The sequence below is a fragment of the Haliaeetus albicilla genome, chromosome 17 (genome assembly GCF_947461875.1).
Source record: "Haliaeetus albicilla chromosome 17, bHalAlb1.1, whole genome shotgun sequence".
Classification (NCBI taxonomy): domain Eukaryota; kingdom Metazoa; phylum Chordata; class Aves; order Accipitriformes; family Accipitridae; genus Haliaeetus; species Haliaeetus albicilla.
The window spans coordinates 22,176,371-22,201,193 of record NC_091499.1 but is presented as its reverse complement, the minus strand read 5'-3'; the positions used below and the strand labels follow the sequence as shown (position 1 = coordinate 22,201,193).

The following is a 24,823-nucleotide window of genomic DNA, read 5'->3' as shown; positions in this document are numbered from 1 at the left end:
GGAACATTTTCAGACACCTGGATCCAGTGGCAGATATGGGTCGCTTGGAGATACGCTCTTGAATTCCTACTGAGAATCTGTCTCTTTGGCCAACTTCACTTGTGGAACAATGAAGCTCCTGATCTCTTCATACCTTTACTTTCTTTTTTTTTTTTTTTTTTTAATATTTCTTTCTAATTTTTCCACTCTTTCTATCATAGCTTATACTATTCAGTTTGTGATAAACAATTTTTTAAAAAAATGGCATTGATGACATTTCTCCAGACAGTGCTTCTACATTTGAATCTAGCAACATGAATGAGCTATTCAGATAATTTTTGTCAATGCAAATTGCCTTCTGTTATGAACTTTGAACTGTATGAATCAGCATACTGGCAACTCATACACCTAGTAAAGATGGCGTAGTCAATAAAAATGGAGTAGTAACCTCTTTCCACCCCCCCAAGTGAGCAATCTGGACCAAGATGCTGCTCTGTTGGATATTGCATCAACATAAAATAAGTATAGTGTGGTGGGTTGACCCTGGCTGGACACCAGGTGCCCACCAAAGCCATTCTATCACTCCCCCTGCCTCAGCCTGGACAGGGGAGAGAAAATATAACAAAGGGCTTGTGGGTCGAGATAAGGACAGGAGAGATCACTCACCAATTACTGTCACGGGCAAAACAGACTCAACCTGGGGAAAACGAACTCAATTTATTACCAATCAACCAGAGTAGGGTAATGAGAAATAAAACCAAATCTCAAAACACCTTCCCTCCACCCCTCCCTTCTTCCCGGGCACAACTTCACTCCCAGATTCTCTACGTACCCCCCCAGCAGTGCAGGGGGACGGGGAAATGGGGTTTACGGTCAGCTCATCACATGTTATTTCTGCCGCTACATCCTCTTCAGGGGCAGGACTCCTCACACTCTTCCCCTGCTCCAGCGTGGGGTCCCTCCCACAGGAGACAGTCCTTCGTGAACTTCTCCAACGTGGGTCCTTCCCACGGGCTGCAGTTCTTCATGAACTGCTCCAGCGTGGGTCCCTTCCATGGGCTGCAGTCCTTCAGGCACAGACTGCTCCAGCGTGGGTCCCCCACGGGGTCACAAGTCCTGCTGCAAACCTGTTCCAGCGTGGGCTCCTCTCTCCACGGGGCCACAGGTCCTGCCAGGAGCCTGCTCCAGCGCGGGCTTCCCACGGGGTCACAGCCTCCTTTGGGCACCCACCTGCTCCGGCGTGGGGTCCTCCCTGGGCTGCAGGTGGAGATCTGCTCCCCCGTGGACCTCCCTGGGCTGCAGGGGGACAGCCTGCCTCACCATGGTCTTCCCCACGGGCTGCAGGGGAATCTCTGCTCCGGCGCCTGGAGCATCTCCTCCCCTCCTTCTGCACTGACCTGGGGGGCTGCAGGGCTGGTGCTCTCACATATTCTCACTCCTCTCTCTGGCTGCCATTTCTGTGTGTCCCGCAACTTTTTTTCCTTCTTAAATCTGTTATCCCACAGGCGCTACCACTATTGCTGACGGCCTCAGCCTTGGCTGGCAGCGGGTCCATCTTAGAGCCGGCTAGCATTGGTTCTGTCAGCCATGGGAGAAGCTTCTAGAAGCTTCTCACAGAAGCCACCCCTGTAACCCCCCTGCTACCAAAACCTTGCCGCACAAACCCAATGTATATAGAAAAAAGATATGAGCATGACAAGAGGTACAGTAATACAACATTGGCTGACACAGCAGTCTACAGACTGAACACACCAGCTATTTGTCTTTTTTTTTTTTTTCTGTTGTAGGTATCAGACCAGACACTAAAGGAGTGTTAAGAAGGGGTCTCAGGGAGGATAATAACATGGATATGTGGAACCTTCCCTAACATGGATAACTGCATGGGCAAAAGCATCATGAAATTGAGCATATGATGGCAGTACAGCACAACTGGAGAAGAAAGTTAATATTTGGGGAGTGATTAAGAACTGTTGAGTCAGAATAAAAAAGCTCAGGGAGGGCCCTGGGTTTGCAGTGTTTTATGCAGCAGAAAAATGGGGAATTGGTGGATGCTGCATAGGGAAGGGTTGTCCAGGGAATGTGATAGGATGAGAAAATGGTCTTTGCAGCAACACTGATGAGACAGAATGGTGTTTCATCAAGACCAGGGAAGATAATTTTGCAGTTACAAAAGCTACATGGTGAACAGGAAAGGCTACGTTTTGGATAAATTATACAGAAAAATGTTATCAGTTAAGGTACCCTTCTGTAGCACCTTAACCCAGCTGAAGTCCAGACTGTTTTCTCCCCAGCTATTGACACTACAGTCCATGAAACCTCACGGTGAGGTTCTTCAGGGAACCAACCTAGCCAAAAACGAAATCTTCCAAAAACATCAGGTTTGTCTTGAAACAGCATGACTCACTGAACTGCCTGACACACTTGCACCAAGGTAAAAACAGCATAAGATAGGGAGGAAGAACATGGGACCAGAGTCAGGGTGGGCATGGTAGCCCCCAGGAGGCTTGGGGTAAGATGTCTTGTGTTCAATCCTGTGCCAAAAGCTGGGAGAAGTGTAAGGCTGAGCACAGTCCTGATGACAGGATGCTGTGTTGGTACAGTGTTGGGAAAAGGTGTAGAAAGTAAAAATGGAGAGTCATGTTTTAGCTAGATAAATCCTGAAATGGTGACTAAATATCCATTGAGTGTTATAGGAGAGAGAAGATGAGATTTGAACTTGGGCAGGAGGAGACAGGTTAGGAATTTAAAGGTAGATCCATAAGTTATTGATGTTTTAAATCCTATTTAAAATAACTCATCTCCAAATGCTGTTGTTTGAGAAGTCACTGCCCTGAAAGCAAGTTAGAAGGATGGATCTCTTTGCTCCTACCTGCAGTCCTTTGTCTTTACAGCCATGATATTGCCTTACCTCTTGTCCCATTGCTAATGTTTTCTTAAAAGCCTATTGCGGAGGACCAGCTGAAAGCCCCAAATTTCCTGTTATCATTGCAGTAATTTCTTGTCTTTGATTATTGCAAGAAGATTGCTTTTAAAATGTTTTCAGCTGCTCCAAAACCAACTTAGACTGGACTTAAACTCATTCCTTCTGGTAGTTAATTCCACTCAGAGACTTCATCCAATCATGCTTTTTCCTTAGCTACAAGGAGTTTTATTAGGCACCATTAGCTTTGTTGGCTCAAAAGAAACTCTGCTCCAGCTGAGACATTTTCTAAGATGCTCAAAAGATTTTTCATGGAGACATAGATGTGAGCTTTAAATTGGCCTCAGAAGCAAGTGAACAAGTAGTTCTGTGGAACATGCGTATACTGTGGTCCCACTAAGATGGCCAGCTGCTGACTGCTGTGTAGTTCACCACTTTGAAAAAAATCTTAAGTAACTGACAAAGTAACCCCCCCAAACCTAAAAGCAGGTAAAGAAATTAGATAATAAAGTCAGGAAGAAGTGTAGTGAGCAAATATGAGGAATGCTGTCTCATTCATTGCACAATTGAATCATGATAGATAACTTCCATAAACTGTTTTAAATTAAGATAAATGCAATTGCATGGGCCTCAAGATGTTCTTTTCCCATCATGACTGAAGAAGTTTTCACAATCCTAAATTAAAAGCAAGCAAAGAAAACAAGAGCTTTGTAAGTAAAATACTGGAATTCTTTTAACCTTCTGTCTTAAAAGAGACACCCACCACAAAGAGCTGACAGAGACAGGCACTGCCCTGCCAAACCACTTCTCGGGCAATTATCCACAACGTAGCCCACATGCTCAGAGCTGGGCACCAGACTTCTGCAGGGGACAGCAGAGCAGCCCAGATAAAACCAATATCAGCCCACTCTGAGGTAGAAATCTCCCCTCACATCCATCTTCTGACCTAGAGCTGGCAGCTGCATCCCTGACTTCAGCCCAGAAGGTGAGTTCAGCCGAGCGGGTCTGGACCACAAAGCTGGTCTAGTGCATCGGGAGAAGACAACAGGGAAGCTCAACTGCTGGTGTCTACATCAGTCTATACATAGAACAAATCATAGTGGCTAAGGTCTTATTTCAAAGCTTACTGTAGACACAGCTGCACCAGCCTAAGATGTTATTGCACCCTTGATAATTTGTTGCCACATCCACTGTTGAGCAAGTCTGGTGAAAAATCTCTCCTCTGCTTCAGACTGAATTCAGTACTTTCAGCTAGGATGTAATTAGCTTTCACTGGTGTCCTTTGCAGGCAGAAGCTTGGGATGCATGCAGTTTGCATACAATTTGGAAAGGGCTGTGATTTAAATAAAAAATAAAAAATCATGTCTAATAGGAGAAGTGCTGTAAGAATACTGAGATTTTCACAGCATTTTTCAGATATATCTGAGTGCATTTTACAGACAATGATCAGCTGAACTATATCTGCTTCTTCCGTAAGTGTATGTTGTTGGATATCAGTATCCTGGTTCATTGGCTTCCCTTGATCCTAAAAGATGGTCTCATTCATAACAGGTTTTCAGGACACAGGAACAGATTTGTTTATCAAAAACTGTCCTTCAAACCCTTGCTCAGCCTGTTTTCAGAGCAGGGGAAATGCACTATAACCAGCCTATAGCATACTATGGGATTAATTCTGAGATTGCTTCTTGTGCCTTCCAGGAAGTCTTCTTGCATACATGATTGGAAATGGAAAGTAAAAGCTGAGCAGGCTTCAGTAGCTGAAATCATTTTAAGAAGCTGGTCCCTTCACTTTAATATCTGTAATCAATTGGTCTGGACACAATGTAGTATGGGCATCAAAGATGTAAACTTGCACTCAAATCTCGCACTTTACATACAGGACTAGCTGTATTGCTAGGGCATAATGTGACTTCTCTCTGCTTCAGGATCCCGGTGAACTGTATTAGGAACCAGCCGTGCCTAGCAAGCAAGGACCCAGAGCGAGAAGAGTGGCCTCAGCATTACGCCGCAGCTCCAGAACACATACATAAGAGCATGTGCGGGAGAAGTGCTTCTGGAAGACTCATCTTCAGCTGTAGCAATTCATCACAGCCTCTCTCTTGCATGTCTGTGTGGACTTTATTCCCAGATAGCAAAAAGCCTTTGCGGTCTGACAATATTAACTCTCTTAGCTAACAGTGCTGGGAGGGAAAGTGCAGGTTTCTGTTACCTAGATAGAGGTGATACGTGAATCTTCCACATCCTAGGGATATCCAAAACTGCTTCATGGGGCTAGCAGATTAAACACAGGATCAAGGCTGGGCACCTTCCAGTGCCTAAATGACTCCTGACGCTCTTGTTCAGGCCCCTGAGTATACATGATTCTGATCCAGAACGCCATCATAAGTAACTCCTGGCAAAAATATTTTCTCTGGTTGAAAGTTCAAATTCAGACAGTTTTTTTCACTTGCCTATTTTTTTTGTTTAACCTGAAGACAGGCTGAATGGCAAGGGAGAACTAACTGTCAGTACTATGTGGAGAGACAGGCTGTAGCATCATCCTGGTGCAGACATCAGAAAATCCATCCGTGAGAAGTAAAGCTTTACCAAACCAAACTTCATCAGCTTGTGAGCTTAACTTCTCACTCCAAGACTGAAACTAAAAGAGAAAGGTTTTATTTTGCACTTGCTATCACTACTCAATGGGCCAGCATTCTCAAGGTAACTAATAATTGGGCTTCTTCAATTTTCAGGCCTCCAAATCAACACCTGGATTCCTTCCTAGGGCTTTTCTTGGCATGGACACATGAGCTTTTGCTCCTTGACCATGATACAGGTCACAGAGTACAGAGGGATATTTCATGCTCTGTGACTTTGGGACCAAAGGGATGTGTTCAGACTGCCTGCTATGGCACTCAGGTTCAGAAGGATTATTTCAGCTGCCAACTCGCTAAGGCTGCCACATGCTGGGTGAAGAAAGAAGTAGACATGACACATAACTTACACATACAGATATATGCACTTCAGATACAGCCTCTGCCTCCTTCCACAGTGAGCTGCTGTAGGGAGCCAGCAGTGCTGCGTAGCTAGGGTTGTCTGCACGTATTGTTGTCTCTTCTTGACTGGAGGCACACCTCTGGCCATTGCAATTTCTGCGTTAGGATGCCTGTGGATAGCTACAGCAATTTTGGTAAAGTCACTCCACCTTTCTATGCCTCAGTTGCCCCACCCATGTGACTCATACCAAATCTACTTTGAGCTGCAAAAGTGAGACATGATTAATTAAAGACAAAAGGTGTTATAGATCTTCAGACAGAAGGAGCTGAGGGAGTCCAACAGGACCGTTATTATTACCACAGAGTCAACATCTCATATTCAGTGATGAAAGCCTCTTGGAGGAGTAATGCAAACCTATTGCTGGAATTAACACTCCCGCTCAAATTTGATAGTGCCCTTTATACAGGATTTTCATTTGTATTCACAGAAAAACATAAATAAGTGCTCAGGCTGGCCAATCTATTTCCTTTGTAACTGGCAGCATTCACAGTCACTTTATTGTATGAAATAATGTCTTGTTTTTTCCTCTCTTTATCTTGCTTGTGCCTGACCTTCCATTAAAAGTTGCTTGGAAACTGCTTAGAGAATAGTCAGTGGTGCTTCTTATTGATATCTTCCTTTTGTGATTTCTTTGCTATTCTATCTTTTTTTATTCCTTTCCAGAAGCTTTTTAAGCTAGAAGATGAAAAGAAACCAGAGAATCAAAGCCTAATATTTTTCTTTTTAAAAGGAACAGGAAAACCATCCTCCCTGTATACATTGACATGTTAAAGCAGAAAGAAATGCTCTCCTAATAAATGCTCCAGCAGGTCTTTAACATGTGTGTTATTATCAGGTGCTTTACACATTCTCTTTAGCACCTTGGTAATTAAAAACAGGATATATAAAGTAAGTTGTGTTACTAAATACACCTTGTTATTGCCATTGTATAGAAATGGTGGAAAATGGGGACCACTAGGACACCCATTTTACCAGAGAGGATTTGTAAGGGTGGTTTGAGCTGTCTCCTAAAAGAGGGCTGGAGAGGAATTGGCTCAGAGGATTAGCCACTGGACAGCAGTGACCATGGTGGATAGTGGGCATTTAAGCAGTGGGCTGAGGGAAGGGGTTATCCTCTTCTCTTCTGCTCTTGTGAGGCCACATCTGGAGTTGTGGGGGACGTCCAGGGGATGAGGGCTCCCCAGGCACCAGGAGCAGTGGGGGGTCTCCCAGTGTGGCAGGGCAGGACCTGGTAGCCAGAGCCATCCCACCGCCCCAGCCAGGAGCGGGGCAGCCTGCGGGCAGCCGGCGGCAGCCCCAGCCCCAGGCGTCGGGTCCCTCCTTGGGGACAGAACGGGACGTTGTCCCTGTCCGCGGTGTCCCCACGGCACTGCCTGGCACCCTCTGCCCACAGTCTGTGGGAGGATGCTGGTCCTGAGCCCCAGCAGCCCAGCTCCCAAGAGGGGGGACACTCTCAGACCCCTGGCATCTGTGTCCAGTTTTGCACCTGACTGCCTGTAGCAGCATGACCAGTTTGGAGCAAGTCCAGCAAAAGACTAGCGGAAGGGTTAGGGGTGTGGAGTACCCAGTATAAAAGGGAAAACTGAGGGAGATGGGTTTTTCTGGCCTGGGGGAGACAAAGCAAGAAGATGAATCTAATAGCAGTCTTCTGCTGGTGTATCTACAGTGGATTACAGAGATGATAGAGCTAGAGATACAAATGAAAGGACAAGAGGCAATGGTCCCAAGCTGCAGCAATAGCAGTGCTGACTGGACATGAGGAAAACATCTTTTATAACAAGCACTGAAACACATGTCCAGAAAAGCTGGTGAACCTCCATCATTGAAAATTTGGCTTGATAAAGCCCTGAGCAACCTATCCTAACTTTGAAGTTAGCCCTGTCTTGAGCAGGGGACTAGACTGGATAACCTGTAGCCAACCTAAATTTATTCTGTGAAGCTATGATTCTACAGCCTCAGAGAAATATATTTTCAATGATAAATTAAATTCAGCCACACCTGTGAGTAGATGGTCTCTAGTGGGAAGCCTGTCCACACGTATATTCAGAGTGACAAATCTGGAGAGTCATTTGAGAGGAAGTGATTTTATTCCGTAGCAATGGATCTCACTGTGTTTTGCATGAGCTTTCAGCCTCCAGCTTTTGGCCATATGCTTGTCCAGCACCTCTGTACTGGGACACTAAAATGTCTCCATACAGACACGAAGGTCTAAATAGCCTTTCTCCTACAAACGTTTTGTCTTTTTTCACACTGAACTACATCTTTGCTCTAATGCAAGTTGTTGTTAGGACTTGTGACTGTCATGGGCAGTAACATGGTACTGGAGAGAACACATCGTAAAGCCTGCATCTGGCTTTATTAAAATCCATGGCAAAACTTCATTTTTTGGCTTAACAAGATTTCTGCCCCTGTTCCCAAACTTCCCTGTATAAATAATATAGGTTGACTACAAAGGAAAAGCCCAATGAAAATATCTAAGCTTTATAAATAAAGAGGAAGCGCATATTCTTGAAGCTTTGTTACAGTTTTGTCTGTGAAAAGTAATGGTAATATAACTATGGTGAGTATAATTTCAAGGCGTATTCTTCAAAACCATGGCATCTTAAAATGTTATTTATCATGTCCATATTTCCTCATTTCTGGTTTTAATCCATAAATTAAGTCATTTGCAAGGAGAAAGTGCAAAGTGTGGCATATTTGTAGACAAGGCGAATTTTTTAGCATACTTGTACTTCTTGGAACTGCAGATATTGCTTTCTTGAAGGTTAGTGACCAGTATACACTTTTTAATAAGATTTAGCATGTAGCAATAAGACAGTAAATTTGACCAGGAAGCAGTCCTTCTGTGAGGGAGTCTACAAATACCACTTTGATCTATGTAGAACTGAAGTCCTTAGGGGGTTTTTTTGCTTCTTTTTCCCAAATTTAACTCATTAGATCCTTTATTAAGTGTTTCTGAGCATGGTTCTTTGCTGATCATAGTCTGATCAGCTTGCAAGCAAAAGGTCACAACAATTCACTGATGTCAACATGCAGCTCTTATCTGTTTTGATCCAGAAATTCCAGGAAATTATCACATGGAGTTCTCTGCGTGCCCTTCCACTGCACTATCTTTCAGGCTAATCTTTAAGATAGTGGTTGGGGTCAGATCTACACATACTAAAGTGTTTATTTCCCAAGAGAGAAATACCGCATCTCCTTGACCCTGAGAAAATTGTATTTTATTTTCTAAGTTGCTCTAGTTTTGGTCTCTTCTCTTTTCCTAGGTTTCCCTATAGCTAGCTGGATTACCTCATAATTATTCTAATAAATGGGCACATTGCTGGCAAAATTTCTTCTTCTCAAAGACACGGTGCAACTCCAATTTGAGCCGGAAGACAGATTTCTACTCACAAAGGATTGCAGTGATATTGATCTTAAAAAAACAGGCAGTAGTGCTTTATTGGTTTTATGTGTTTGCAGAATATCCTTTAACCTTTATAATACCTTCAGGTATTATATTTTGTATATACATCCTTTGAAGGAGGAATAAACAACTCCTAGATCTACTCCTCTGTACACAATTGGGAGTATATTTTGTAATCAGCTCTTTTTTTTTTCAGTGAAAACAAAGCAAAGGTCTATTGCAAGTTAGAGGCGCTGACTGTTATGAGACCTGCACACTTTCAGATTTTTCTTAGTTTGGAAATGAATTTTGGTTTATTTTTACTGCCCTATATACTCATTTTAAGTACTTTCTAAGTATATCCCACCTGGTTCACCACAGCGGCTATGGTCAGGTCACCACCAAGACACAGAGATGCCCTGGGATGCCAGGGACCCTGGCAGGACAAACAACTGACATGGAGTAATAGGACCTGTGTCTGTAGAAGCCATTGACCATCTCCCTTCTGGGGTAAAATCTAACAAGAAAACACTGGAAAAATTTACAGAGCTGAGCAGGTCTTGCTCCACAGCGCATGGGGCTTGTGCGCTGCCATGTAGCCACCTCTTCCCAATCTCCCTTTCTTCAGACCACAGCTCACCACCTCCCTTCCCTGCTCCTTTTCACCCAGGTGCCTTTGCCACGCACAGCCTCAGCTCTGGGATACCCACAGCCTCCAGGGCAGCCGCCGGCTGCGTGGCCGTGAACCTCACGGCAGGTTTTGCGCAGCAGCGGCGTGGTCTGTTTCTCCCTAGCCCTGGGTGTCAACCCGTGCAGCATTTCCACATCCCTTTACATTCCACCGGGATCATCCTGCCATCCTCATCATAAGCACAGCTTCAGAGCCTTTCCAGGGACGTGGCCCCGGGTGTGTGCAGGGCAGTGGCCACAGCTGAGCCTCCCTGTCATTTAGGTTTTTCCTCGACTCGCTCGTACGCTAGAGCACATACCCCAAGGAGAGCGGGGGGAGCGTTCGGCTTGGGTTGTCACCTGGCATTTTGATGGTTTCTTTGATGTCAGAGCATGAGAGAGCAAGGAGCGGTCAGTAGTGGTCTCAATCTACCCTCATTTAAGGACCCTCTGTTTGCTATGCACTGAAGCTGTTACCAAATTAACCTATTGCTCTTTGGGACCCGTGTTCTATAATGCACCACATCGCTGGCTTGCAGATGCATTTACCTGTGGGAACCGGAGATGTGTTTCAGGCCAGGTCCAGTTCAGATACAGGCTGGTTCCTGCTGACTAAGTCCACAAAGGCCTCATCAACCCAGGGGAACAAGCTCTGTCCTCCAGGCCTTTTTTTCTTGGTTTATACAAGGTTCTTTGAACTCCAAATGTAGGTATCCTTCCTAATTAATGATCATTTCACACTGTCTTCAAAAGCCACTGGATTTTGATTAGCCAGCAAATAAAGATGGCTTCATTTTCTCCGCTGGGCACATATTTCCTCTGTCTCCTTAGCAGTTAATTGAGTAGGTGAATAATAGTCCGTGCACTTTAACAGTCTGCGTAGGAAAGGCAATACCAGCCTGGTCACCAAGAGAACTTCACTGAGATTAAGCACTTAGAAAATTTGATTCCCCAAAGGGAGAGAGAAGCTGCATCAGTGCACCCTGTTACATGGAGCCCTGATGGCTCCTGTGCAGCTGGTGCCTTGAAAGCATGGCATGCAGCCTTTCTTTGCCGTGGATACTTCGGCTTGCTCCTCCACCCAGATCTCATTATGCAAGCTGTTATAAGAGGGCAACAGACAGCATATTCTCGTTTCTCCTCAGCCAGATGTGGAAATATTCACCTTTGCAGATGTCTAGTTCAACTCCACTGAAGTTGATGAGGTGGCTCTAGCATAACTTAAAGACAGAAATTTGCAAATCAATAAGAGGTCCTTCCTTTTCTTTGTTATTACCCCTAAGATGTTGTGCATTTCAACAGCACTCCAGGGCAAAACAAGGGTAGGAGAAGTCCCCCAGATGTTCTGCTATTCTCAGCACAGTGGTTAGGCAACATGTGTGTGGAGAGAGTGAATGAATATGGCAACCTCCCCATGGCACAAACCAGGTAAAACACAGCATGTGAATTCAAATAAGCGTTAGATTTGTCGTCCTGTAATGAAGACATTGAGAACAGGGAGTGCTGGATATCCTCCAGATCAACTTGATACAGGTTATTGGCCCTTATTAAAATATCGCTAGGGTAGAAAACTTACTGTCATGGTTTCCAATGACGTGCTAAGTTCAGAGGAACAAACTGCAGGAAGGAAAGCTTTCAGCAAGTAACACTTTTGAATTCTCTTGGCCTTGGAGTGTATTGAGGCATTGTATGTACTAAGTGTAAACAGATCCACCTACATATAACCAAATTGACATCAAAAGGTGCTCAACTTGCTTCCACAGCACTTAAAGCAGCCCTTCGGCTTTTATAGGGATGAAAGGTGTTTTTATCACTAGCTGCAGGCAAGACCTGAATACCAAATTCTTTGAACATAACAAAGCCTGTGCAGTGATTCAACAAGCAAAAATATTTTTAAACACATTCTGGAATCCTTATTATTGTTCAGTTCTGTTTGTTGGATTGCAATGGAAAATGCTTCAAGTTTTCCTGGGAGGTCAACGATTGGGAAGTGCCTTGTTGCCAGTGACAGTTGTGCATCTCTTCAAATATATTAAGATACCAGAAACAAAATGCTGTGGCACATCTCTTTGAGAAGCTTAATGATCTTGTATTATTTCCATGAACAGGTCCCACATTACTATCAGCCTGCTTTCTTGCTCAAGAACATGAGTGAATGCCTGACATTGTCAGTGGGAGGACTGTTGACAGGCTCCAGGAGAAGCCATGAATCTACCTCTTCTCACCACAAAATGATGTGCTGTATCTGATAGCATTGACTCTAAGGAGGAAATTACAGAGGAAGTTAGCAAAAACAGTTATTTAAGTTAAAGCATTTGAATGCAAAAACATTTACAAAATAAAGTTTGCATATTTGAATTCTGACGGACCAATGTCCTAGGGTCTACTTTGTGACAGCTGGGGGAGTCAGAATAGTGCTAGAAGAGATCTTGAAAGGTGATGTAGCCCCAGGGTAGAGAACAAAATCAATGACAGTCACTTTCATACAAACAAGAGAATTGACATTTTTTTGTGTAGAACACACACTTAGCTTTTCTGACATGCAAATATATAAATTGCCAGACTATATTTACAGACACTTTGAGTCCATTCCCTCACTTTTTGCGTTATGCAAACATGCTCACTTTTCACACAGAACAACACATTGGTACAGAATCATGGATAAAGCAATGGTGAGGCAACATTTTGTAATAGGTGTAAAAACCTCACAAACAAGATTAAGAAGCTCGAGCTACTGAAATTTTATTCTGTCTCATGACAGCCACAGAACCTCCTCCTCTCCTCGCAAGATATGTTCATCATCAATAGCCACCAGAAGACATGGTTAATTGACACCCACCAGCACGTCATGGGCACAAGCATGAACATCTTCCGTTCTCACAGGCTCCCGTTTGTACATATGTGGTCCCAGAAATAAAAGCTTATGTTTTTCTCTCTTCTGAGCAGGGATTCCTACAACATAAATTATTTTTCTGCTCTGGAGCATTGTAAAACAAGTTAGTAACTGTGACCTTTCAAGGTGTTGACATTTAAAGCATAAAACTGATCTGGCATCATTGGCATGCTTTCTACTCCATTTTTCCTCATAAAAACCTGGCTGTATAATGAAATTGGAAGGTGATTCTTTAGCACTCTTTTGCAAATTTTAGTTCAGAAGTTTTCCCATGATGGACACAACCAAGAAAATATGTAAGACCCTAACTAAAGAAAATGTTTACCTCCAAGTATTACTGTCTGACTTGAATTCTTAAATGCTTTGTGGGCTAAATATGGAAATACTGAGAGCTATTCACAGGCTGAAGTGAGGCCACAATGCTGCTGTTCTATGACTCAGACACTACCTAGGCTTTTTTAGTTCTCAAGCTACTTTAGGCACACAACTTGTCCCACAGAAATCAAGTCAGGTAACCCTAAAACTGGTGGAGAGAGGAATGGGTAAAAAGTTAAAATGATCCTGAATGATAGAAACTTTTGTAAAGACCTTTCTTGACACAGTAGTTATGGTCGAAAAACAGGCATCTTCCGCTCATCTTCAGGAAAATAATCATGTTCATAAGTGTAGCCAGGTTCAGGACCTTGGATTATCAACCTTTCAAGAGAAAGGCAGGCTTCATTTTGTTTTGTGTTCAGCACTAATTACATTACCAACAACAGAAATTCAAACATAACCACACTCTGCACCCAATGAAGAACAGCTAGGAAAGGTTTCAGCAGACAAACCGTGTTTTTGTGCAGTAAACTCACCACGGCTCCCACAGCTGCCACTTTTCTGTTGTATAATTAATTCAGTACCACAGGTTGCACAGTACAGAACAGTCCTGTGTTTTCACATGACATTGCTTTTATTTACATGCCCATAACGCTGGAGGGTTGTGAAGCTGAGACTGAGACAGGGGGCTCATACCTAGTCACTGACAGTCAAAATCAGTGAGAAGAGGAAGCACAGGGAAGGGAAGTGGAGGCCCTGGAAGATTAAATGGCTTCTTCAAGGACAAGCAGGTCTCTGGAGGCAGAGGTGCATCACAGAGCAAGAATAAAATTAGCAGTCACCTGATGTCATCATGTTCTAAATCCACAAAGCAGTACTCCCTCTCTGAGACAAGCATAATCCTACAGCATCAGGATTTTGATAGTTTTGAAAATCTTAAGGGTCCCATTTCAACTGATTTCAGAACATGTTGGCTCAGGCCAAAAGTTCTGTCTGAAGACAAAAAGCACAACTATTAGCTCTTTGAGCCCCATGTTTTGTCTGAATTGTTTGATCTCACCTGCAGAAATACCATAATCTCTGCTTTCTTCAACAACTAGCATAAATTTTTTCCCTGAAAAAATTACTTCAGTGGATCGTTCCTTATTTCCGTATTACTGCTGATCTGATGAAGACAGCTGTAGGTGCTATTAGATCACTGTGACAAGGACCATCTTATTTTCCCCAAGGCAATCTCAGTCTGACCTTTAGCTGACATACCCAACACATTAGTCCACCAAAGGCCGGGGAAGTTCCTGTTGCGCTGCTGTCATTGGGGTGACCCCTTGCTTTGATTTAAAATACTTGTTACTGTCGTTCACCAATGGCAAATAGACGATCACCTTGGCAATGGCATCATTGCCTCAAGATTTGGAAAGCTGTGAGGTGATATTTTTCCGAAGTTTATTAACAATATTGGTTTTGTGAGCGCTTTCTATTAAGGGAAGAAAAGAAGAAAGCAAAACCGTGACATGGCAAGAAGCACTTACCTTCTGTGCTGAAGAGTTGTCTTTACTTCTTCTTATTACTAATGGGCACAGAGCTCTTTCCCATTTGTTTTTCCCTAGTCTCATTGTGCCTTAGCCCCCGCTGAGCTCTCCTGCAGCCCCACCATTCCCCCTCCCCACCATGGGGCCGTGCTCCAGTGCTCGGCGGGCTGCTCCGTCCCCGTCCCCCGCCTGCCCCTGGAACCAAGAGCAGCTGTTGGGCCAGCAGATACCTCCCAGGTCCCTGAATGTCTCCTCCTGGGCCACAGCCACCCTGGCCGGGGGCCAGGAGATGCTGTCCCCCCCAGGCCCAGAGGAGAGGAGGCACGCTCCCCACTCGGCGTGCCGCCCAGCGCTGCGCCGGGTGGGACGAGCGGGAGGGGGACGCCGCGGAGGCAGGAGCTGGCCCCCCACTCTGCCGGCGGTGGAGCAGCCTTCCCCAGAGATGCTCCTCCCAGTTCATTTCTATTCTCAGTCCCTTTGCTGACACGGGTCACTTCAAGGACCCTGAACTATGACTGCTTCCCTTTTTTTTTTTTTTTGGTTTGTTTTATTGCAAATAATAGCAATAGCAAATTGTTCCTTTCTGGAAAGACATAGCTGGACATGGGCTTTTGCATCACTGAAGGCTAGATAAGATAAATGGCTTAAAGTTGAACATAAAATTCCAAGACCTGGCCTTTCAACTCTATAGACAGCCAACTTGTGTGCATATATAGTCCTCTAATTGTCATACACTACTAAGGCTTTCTTCCCTTGCCATCCCTAGAGTTAGTTCATGGAATTCCCTCACATCCAAAGAAAATTCAGATCAGAGAGGTGACAAACCCCGCCTAGGCTTTCCCTGAAACAGTAAGAAAGAGATATTAGGAGAATGGAGCTGGAACTGGACAGAACAAATTAGATGTTCAGCCTTTAGGGTAAGCTTCAACTTCTCATACTTCTTTCTTTTTTTTTTTTTTTTTTTTTTCCCCTACCGAAACACAAGTGTGCATCCTTTGTTATCATTGGGTTCAAATTTCAAATCCTCATTGCAAGAACAAATGAATTTTCCCCTGTTTTCAGCAGGAAATCACTTGGATGTATTTTCCTCCAGATTCAGGTATCTTTCTGCACCTGTTGATACTACCACCTAAAGAAAGCCTTGTCAGGGTTTGTGTGTGTGTGTATATGTCCTGTACCATGGAAACGGAGCATTATGAAACTACAGTTTTGTCTGGATTGTCCCATCTACTTATAAAATGTCACCAGATGCAGGAATGGCATGATGGATATTTTTAAGGCAGAAGACCTCAAACCATGTATGCCCATACTCTTATCGCTGTTGTTGCTGCTGCCAGCTGGGAAAAGGGACTTCAAGTCCTCAGTGTTGGCAGTTGCTAACAGGGTTGGGAAAGGAAGAAGAAAAGAACTTGAAGAATAGCTGAAAGGAGCTCAAGGAACATGCGTACCAAGAGACTTGCCAAAGTACACAGTGCAGCGCTACCAGTAGCACTCCAGCACCAATTGATGCTTATGAATTTATTTTGAGATACGATATGGGAAGTACTGAATGGGAGTGGGACCTTATCACTAAAGTGTTTGGTCTGCATTGCAGAAACACTGGGCAATGACTGCTCCAAGGCACTACCTCTTGTCGTTCTGATTAATAGCTCCTTCACTATGGCAGGTTTTTATGCTGAGACAATTTTTCATTACTGTGGTGGCGGTGTGCTCAGGAACTGCAGAAAAAAAACTTGAATCAGGAAATCCCTACAAGGTTTGCCCTGAGTTGGCTAGAGGTCACAGATGTTTTTTTCTGAGGAGAAGACACCACCCTTTAAAAGGAAAAATATCATCCATACCAGATCCAGGGTGAAAACCCCATACCATACAGTGTGCTTGGGAAGATAAATCACATGCAGGAGTTGGAGCAGCCGACATTACAAAACTTAGAGCAAATTATATTTGGATTCTCACTCATTCACCTCCAACCAGCCAATTAGAGACCTAATTGGGGGGGGGGTGTGTGTGTGTGTCCCAAAAGAGGTGTAACCTCAATATTTCACAAAGCAAATAAATTTGTTTTGCAGCCTACTCATCAGTCCCAGCTCAGTATTTCCCTTAGAAAGAAATATTCACAATATTCAGAAACACAGCTGTAAGGAAGTACAATTTATTTTCACATGAATCTAAAATCAAACGAAAACAAGGTGGTGCATGCTTACAGAAAGCTCTGATCAGCACCCCTCTGCAGCCTTCTCTTACTGATGAATGGGCAAGAATATCAACTGTGCATCCTACCCAGCTGTCAAAAGGAACATAGAAGATGCCTACTAGCTAGAAGAATGAGAGAAAGCAGCCTCTGTTAAAATACACCTCATGGATCATTTGAAAAAAATCAGGGTTCCACTTTGCTGCAGTTTAGTCATCCAGCTAAGGTTCCCATGCCAATAGGGTAACAGATTTTGCTTGTGCCTTTGGAGGCAGCATACAGGTGGGTTGAAAAGGATGCTTGATCAGCCTCTGCTCTGTTCAGCGCTTGTATTGCTTTTCCATGCCAGGAGCTCACAGCGTCCCAGTCCATCAGGGATCACACTGACAGCTGTGTCCAGCACCCGCAGTTATGGAGCTGAGAGAGGACCGTGGGGCTGTGATACAGCCAGCGCTGCTCCCCAGACTTCGGGCACTACCGGGCATGGATCCTGCAACAGAGGGGGAAAACACACGTCTGGGGAAGGAGCAGACAGATTAGGGCAGTGGGGTGTTGCAGCTTATCTGACTTGTCTAACAGTTTCCCTGCGGGTGGATGCAGCCTGCATGGGGGGGGTTGGTGAAGACCAAGCAGCTAGGTTTGGGGGGAAGGAGAGCGCCTAAGCGTTTTGCTGAATTCAAGGTTTAGGACTGTGTCAGGCTGTGGAGCGTGTGTTCTGGCTGAGTGTCTGTGGCGCGCACTGGAAGGAGGAAAACACATCACTGAATTAGCGCTGTGGTCAATTATGTGCCAGAGCTGTAACTGAGGAGCTGGGGGGTGGCAAAGAATAGCGTCAACTGTGCACAGGATTGCCCATTCAGTGCGGAGAGCCCCGCTCCCTGCTCCCCGTCCCCGTCCCGTCCCTTCCAGTTCACTTCGTCCCGGGCACGCGAGGGCGGAGGTGCTGCGCAGAACCCGCAGCAGCCCCCCGTCAGCCGCTTGGTCCCTCCACCCTTTCCCGTGGGGGAAGACCCCTGCCCGGGGGCCAGCCCTGGCTCTCGGCGGGCACAGCCACATGCCCGCTGGCACCGGCGCACGCAGAGTTTCCACCACGCCGGCCCGGGCGCTGGCCGGGGGGTCTGCGGCGTAGCCGGCCCCCCGCTGCTGCGGCTCGCTGCCTGCTGCTCAGCTGTCCCATGCGGCAGCCCCCGGGCTTGGGTTACAGGGCAGTTTCTAACTTTGTGCCTGTCCCAAGGCATCAGGGCAGAGGCACATGATTTGTAATTTATGAGGACACCCATAGAGCTGTCACTTTCAAGGCAGGTGTTGAGAAACTGGCGAGCAGCCCGAGCAAAGAAAAAGACTGACCTCACCCTGAAATAATGGTGGCCAACATGGTCACAGGACAGAGAGCATTGACATAAGCGGGCTTTAAAAATAACTAGGTCATCCTGCTAGACTAGCTCACTGTCTTATACAAAGAAGCCATGAGGTACCAATTTATAGTAAAAGTAGGAGTGTAAACAGCTATTCAAGGGGCTGATGAACATGTAGCGTTTTGAGTCATCATTTTATTTAGCTTTTTTAATTCTCCTACCCAAATCAAATTTTAAGTCACACCACTAGACATAGCATCAGAATAAGAGGCAAGCTTTCAATGTCCATGCACGGCGGTGGCACCGGGCACTGGGCAGCCGTGATCGTAGAGCGGTCACTACTCTGCGTTGTGGCTGCAGCCACCTCCCTTCGAATCTGAGTCATAGCAAAAACCTAAAATGGCTGTTGGGCTAGATGATCATTGTAGGTCTCGTGCAGCTGAACTATTCTAGTCTGAAAATGAAGCAAAGGCCACAAACATATAAACATTTTGTTGCAGAGGGAAGTTGCTGAATATGTGTTAGTAGAACCTGGCTTTAGGAAAAAAGAAGAGGAAATCCACAAAAGAAATTACTATTTCTCTACCTAATCTGAACTTTGGAAAACATCTTAAAGCAGACTGCTCTCCATTCAGATCCGAGACAGGGCTGAGTGCTTTTAAAAAAATGCTGTTTTGCAAAACACACTTCACACCTCCTAAGATCAGGACATTTTGCTGCGATTCGTAAGAGGAGAGAAACAGGATTTGGCTTAGCCAGAACCCTCAAATAGTTGCAATAGTTATGAGAGTTACTAGAGGCCAATAGTGACTTAGGTTTTGACATCCACATCCATAACACACCTATTCCTGGATTTATGTCACCCATTTAATTCCACACACAGCTGAAGAGCATTTACTGCTGCTCCTGCCCTCTCCAGCTCGGTCTGTCATTGGAGAGAGAGGAAGGGTGATTTCCCTATAGAAATCTCTTTAAAAATAACTCTTTCATACCACCTGAGTGGTGCAAAGGGAAAGGACAAGAACAGGGACTATATACTGGCTACTGCAGCTCTGTGAGAATACAGACACTTCATGCCCAGGAACACGAGAATTAAATTTATGTACTGGTTAGCACTACTGGTTTTGTCAACAGTGTAAGTTCACAGCAAATTCTTCTCGGTTTTTGCTTCCTAAAGGAAAACTGCCCCTCAGCAAGAGCATACAGCACCCTTGCATTTAGCTGAACTGTTTTTCTCAGCCAGGAAAACAGAAACAAATAATACCAACATGGAAAACACTTGCTTTTGCTTTGACCAAGCGTGCCTTTGAGTCAGCTGCTAATGTTTTGTCACATGGTGACCGTTCCTCATCTGAGTAACTAGCGAACTACCATAAAAAGTCCAGTATCGCTGGCATTAAGTTGTTTGTCAAGCTTGTAAAGCAGTTGCCTAAATCAAGACATCACGTTACCAGAGGTCAATAGATTGCTGTTTCATGCTTGATTATTTCCATGCTCCCTCTAAAAAGTACTTCCTAATTTTGAGTTTCTCAGCTAACCCTTAACGATGGGTCAAAAATGTCTTGTTCCAGAAAGGCAGGTATTCTGCTGCTTCTCTTGTTAAGTTTTAGCATTCTCAGCTCATCACCCCAGGAAAGAGCAACATTGTGTCCCATGTTCAATTTACATCTAATTCTTCCATTGCAACTTGCACCATGAGCATAACTCCTACCTCTGCAGTTGTGGAAGACTTCAGTAGCTCAGTCCTGAAGGTATCAAAGTGAATAGCAAAAACAGTTAAAACAAACCAGGAGAATAACAACCAGTATGCATTTTAATGGGTTTTTTTGGTCAAAAAAGGAAAAGAAAACCCTGTTTCTAGGACCCATTTTGTAAGACAGACTGAAAACAGGCTGTAATCAGTTTGCAGCATTTCATGGCAAATTGTAATTGACAGGCCAATTAAAGAAGAAATACCCTCAACAAAGCAGATTCTATGAGCCCAACCATCTTATCAAAGTGACAGGCCACCTAATTAGCTTCAAATGGAAGTAGGAGCTTGCTCCCTGTTTCTTTTCCAGTAATATGGCCATCCTAATTATCCATATCCTATTTCATTCATTTTGACTGTAAACACCTTTCCAATACAATACATGCCTTCTTAATCAGTGTGCTACAGACTAGGTCTGAGAAAGCCATGGTGCTCGTGCAGTTGTTCCAAGTTGGTGCAACCTTCTTTGGTGTTTTCTCTGCTACAACATAACTGAGAATTATATTGACCAGCTGAATGACTGTAATTTCTGGATAGGTAGCTAGGAGAAAGTTGACCCTGGAAAAATGACATTCCCAGGAGTGTCAAAGAGCTATTATAGGCTGCCACAGAGCAACAGTAGAGTCTACAAGGTGGTGACAATGTAAACTCTGAGATAGATACCCATAATTTGCCAGTTTAGCCCAATCAGTAGATACTTTGGATAGTGTCTGTCCCAGAAAGACTTTTTGTTTTTTTAAATTATCTTTGCCCCATTGTTTTAGTTGCTTGCTCTGTGTCTGTTACATTCAGAAAAAGGAAACTAAGTTGGGCTTTGATAGCTCAGCTGAAAAAAATCCTGGTAAATGTTTTTGACCCTGCGGCAAGAAACAGCATTAAACAAGATATACAGGGAATATTAAAGATAAAGTCGCAGCTCTCTCTCCAAGTTATTGACACATTTGGTGGTGACGGAAGTCTAGGCACAGGAAGATCAAATTTTGTACGTAATACCTACCAGTCCAAGGCGCCACGACAATCTTTTACCAAGCATAAATTACTTCCCCAGATAATATCCATCTGCCATCAATTATATTACCTGGTCTGGTATTACCCTTCCAAATATTGGATAAAAGCAATATGAATGGTTATTAAATTACAATATTTGGCTTATAGCTGGATGTGTAATTTTCCCCTGTATGTGTACCTCATAGACCCTATAACCTTAAGTAAAGTGGAAGGACAAGTGTCCTTGACTTTCTCTAGACTTGTGCAGCTAAATTACTTAGCAAAAGGTGAATCTAACTAGTTAGAATTTTGTAAATAAGGAAAATGTGACAAGATCATATTAGTGAAAACATACAAGGGAGGAGTCAGTTAACTAGTTCTTACAATACTGATCCATAGCCAGGAAAACCACCCACAGATATCTCTTGGGACAGTGGACACACAGAGTCTCTCCAGGCACAGTTCCGTAATTTTCTTGTTGAGTCGTTAAGGAGAGCAAGACTGAACTCAGTGCTTCCAGCACTCAGTGAGCCCTTCTTTATCTCATGTCCAGGGAGAGGGGTGGTGGGGGTACGAAATTTGGTTTGGACTGCTTTCTTAAGCAGCCAAAAATAAGTTCTGGGCCAATTCACTAAAAAAGCATACAAATAATAGCTCATTTTTGCTAATCACAGTTATGAGTCAACAGTAAACCATCCAGGCCAGGTGAAAGCATCACATGTCAGAGTTTTGTACCAGACCAGCTAAACATAAATAATCTCCAAACAACAGCCAGAGTTGCTGGGAAGCTACTTGAAGCTTTACAGTTATCCTCATTATGTTACAGGTTAAGTAGGTTACATGTTTGAAGGTAACCTACCAGCAGACATCTTGATTAGATATTTCCAGGCTGACATCACCCACACATTTCACTTCTCAATAGTTAATTCTATGCAGCACATGTATTGTTGCAGTCACATAAAAGCTTTCATTATGATCCTGACACCCTCGTTAAGATTGCACTAAATTTTGCATGAAAGGAAGGCTTCCACTTCTTTGTATTTTAAGCAATAATACACATTCGTTACTCAAAGAGCAAGAGCTTTAATTTTGGAAGGGCACAGTATTTTCAAGCAAAGATGCTTACGGAAGTAAGATCTTGTTTGATGGAAACACTAACGTAATTTAAAGACTATGTCAGGCAGAAGAGTGTCTGAATTATTTTACAGCTGTATGCCATTTTCTAACTACATACAGATATTTATATATTGTGGGTATGTAGATAAAGCTTGTTGTACGAAAGTGAAAACATACAGTAGTCCATGCTTATTCTTCTCTTCCATGTCTAATTGACTGAGAATGTTAGTGGAGACACAAGAACTGTACTACCTCACACCTCTGATTTAAAGGAAATTTCCATTCTTGTTCTTAAACATCTTTCCTCGCTATAAATGCAGTCAATGACCCGGTAACGCTACTTTTGATGCCAGTGCAGGTTGCAAGCATTCTCCTTGGCACCACAGCTATAAATGTCTCTAGCTTCCCCAGCACAGCCTGCAGTGCCCTTGGTTTGCACTTAAGTCTTCCCAGTATACCCAGTTCCCTGCTTGCTCTTGTAGTCACTGAAGCAGCTTAGTCACTAGGGAGCAATCTTATGGAAGTGCTTTTCATCATGAGAATTCCTTTGCTGGCCTGCCATATTTTTTCCCTACTCTTTCTTTTTTCCCTCTTCCTTGCAATCAGGGATATTTCCGGCTCAGATACTATTAGGAGAAGGATACAACATAAATATCAAAGGTACTGTAGATCAGACTAGGTCCAGAAGACTTAATACCATGCCAGCCGTCCTCCAGCCAGCTGGGTGGCCAAGAAAATAATAAATCTGATCCATGCAAAGCAGTTGGCCTGGAATGCCTCATTACCCAGAGGCAAGCACAGGATCCAATTGACTAAATCCTCATGGCATCCCAGAAGACTGCACTTCTCCTTAGTCTTCGCTCAGCAACGTCTGCAGTTCATGGCTGCATCAATGGACCATCTTTTTTCCCCATTCCTTCACCTTTCCCTCCATCACTCTGAAGTCAAAAGATTTTCTTTTTGTCAGCCAGGGGAATTCCTTTGCCTTGTCTACTTTCTGAGGCTACTTTGTCCCTTTCAGCGTATTCAGGGTCCTCTGTGTCTGGAGCCACAGGGTATTTAGTAACCTGAATTAGGCCAAATATTGTTGCAGTGGGTGTTCATACTGAGCTTGATGAAAAGTTACTCTGGTAGTAGCAAAGTAATAACACATATTTCCAATTATTAGAGGTGGCTGATTACACCAGACTTAAAATTGGAATTCTGACCAGGAAGAACATAGAAGTGTCTCTACTTAATTTCCCCAATACATAAAGTGTTCAGATGTTCATAGTTCAGATGTTCATAGATGTTCAGGTGTTCAAAGTGTTCAGATGGTGCAGTGTTCAGTGTCCAATACATAAACAGTTCAGAATTAGACTCAGAAACCTGCAGCATATGCTCATGTACAGATGTTTTCCTTCATTAGAGTATCGTCTCTTTCATAAACTACAATAATCTGCGCTGTCCTTCCACAGAAAGCTCTGCCCAATATGCTGTTACTCTGTTAGCACCTGGTGTATCCCTAAGGATTGTGTAAGGCTAAACTGTTACCAATTCTAATGCAACAAACTTCTATTATTAAAGCTCATTTAATTAAGGAACCATAAAAAAAAGTTGTTTTGTTTCCTGTTCGAGAGCCGTTCACTGCTTTGGGTAGAAAAAAGAAGCAACATGCTACCTCAGAAAGCCAACAGCCTAAAGCGCTGCTAGAAACACTCTCTCTATTTGGAAAGATTTCTTGGATTTCAAGAAATACCTTTAGAAGGAAATCACTGTGGTGCTGCTCTTATTCATAAATCTCTGAACTGATTTAAAAGAAAGAACCCAATGTCTCTGGGAAGTAAGGCCTGGGAGGACAAAATGGAATGGATATCTCTCAGTGGAGATCTTGTAAGCTCACATTTCACGACCCTGTCTGTCCCCATTAGTTCCAGTTGCTAGAGGGTTTGAATGGACTGCCCATTAAATGTTCCATTTAGCTCCCTCCCACACACATTTTACGCAACCCTGCTCCTCAGAGGACAACTTGGTCTGAAGCAAATATGACTTGCATACAAGGTTGTGTTTTGATATAGCCACATAAAAGATTTTTTGCGTGCTAGAATGAGAAGTAGTAAAGATCTCGCAAACTAAGACCATCCATAAGCTGAACACACAAAGATGTCAACAGAACTTCATTTGGGGAATTAATATGAGAACTTTTTGGAAATGGGAAAGTGCTATAGATGTGAGATAACATACATTGGAATTACTTACTATTATTGGAGTAAATTAAAGTATAAGTGGCCCTTTTTTTGGTGAAATACATTTTAAATATTCAGGGCACTAAGTTGCAAGTTCTCTGGCTCTGTGTACTAAAATCTTCATTACTAGAAGCATTTAACTAAGTGTTTAGGTCCCCACCTCTTCGAGAAAGCACAGAATATAGGGATACCTAAGCATGTCATTAGGTCCTTTTCTCATTTACAATTCAGCTTTTTAAGTCTAAAAAAAGCTGTTCTTTAAAGTTCATTTCGTGCAGAAGTAATTAGCTGTCATCACTTCTTGTAAACTGATGAGTAGAAAAGGTAGGGCTTAGTTTGGTTAACACAAAAGAGTGGGCCAAAGCTGTTGACGACAGCCAGGTTGGCATGGTCTGGTGAGGAATGAATCGTCCTGGTCTCAGCATTTTGCTGCAAGCTTTTCACCTGTAAATCCTGGGTGTGAGCAAGGCCAG

General features: G+C 43.7%; 1 long non-coding RNA gene across 1 annotated transcript in view; it reads right to left on the bottom strand.

Annotated features, from left to right (window-relative positions):
- Nucleotides 1-800: 800 nt before the first annotated feature.
- The window catches only part of LOC138689581 (uncharacterized), a 113,832-nt gene continuing 89,809 nt past the window's right edge, over nt 801-24,823 (bottom strand). The window contains exon 3 of the long non-coding RNA XR_011328472.1: nt 801-1,384. This is a non-coding gene — a long non-coding RNA (uncharacterized lncRNA). The remainder of the gene's footprint in view (nt 1,385-24,823) is intronic.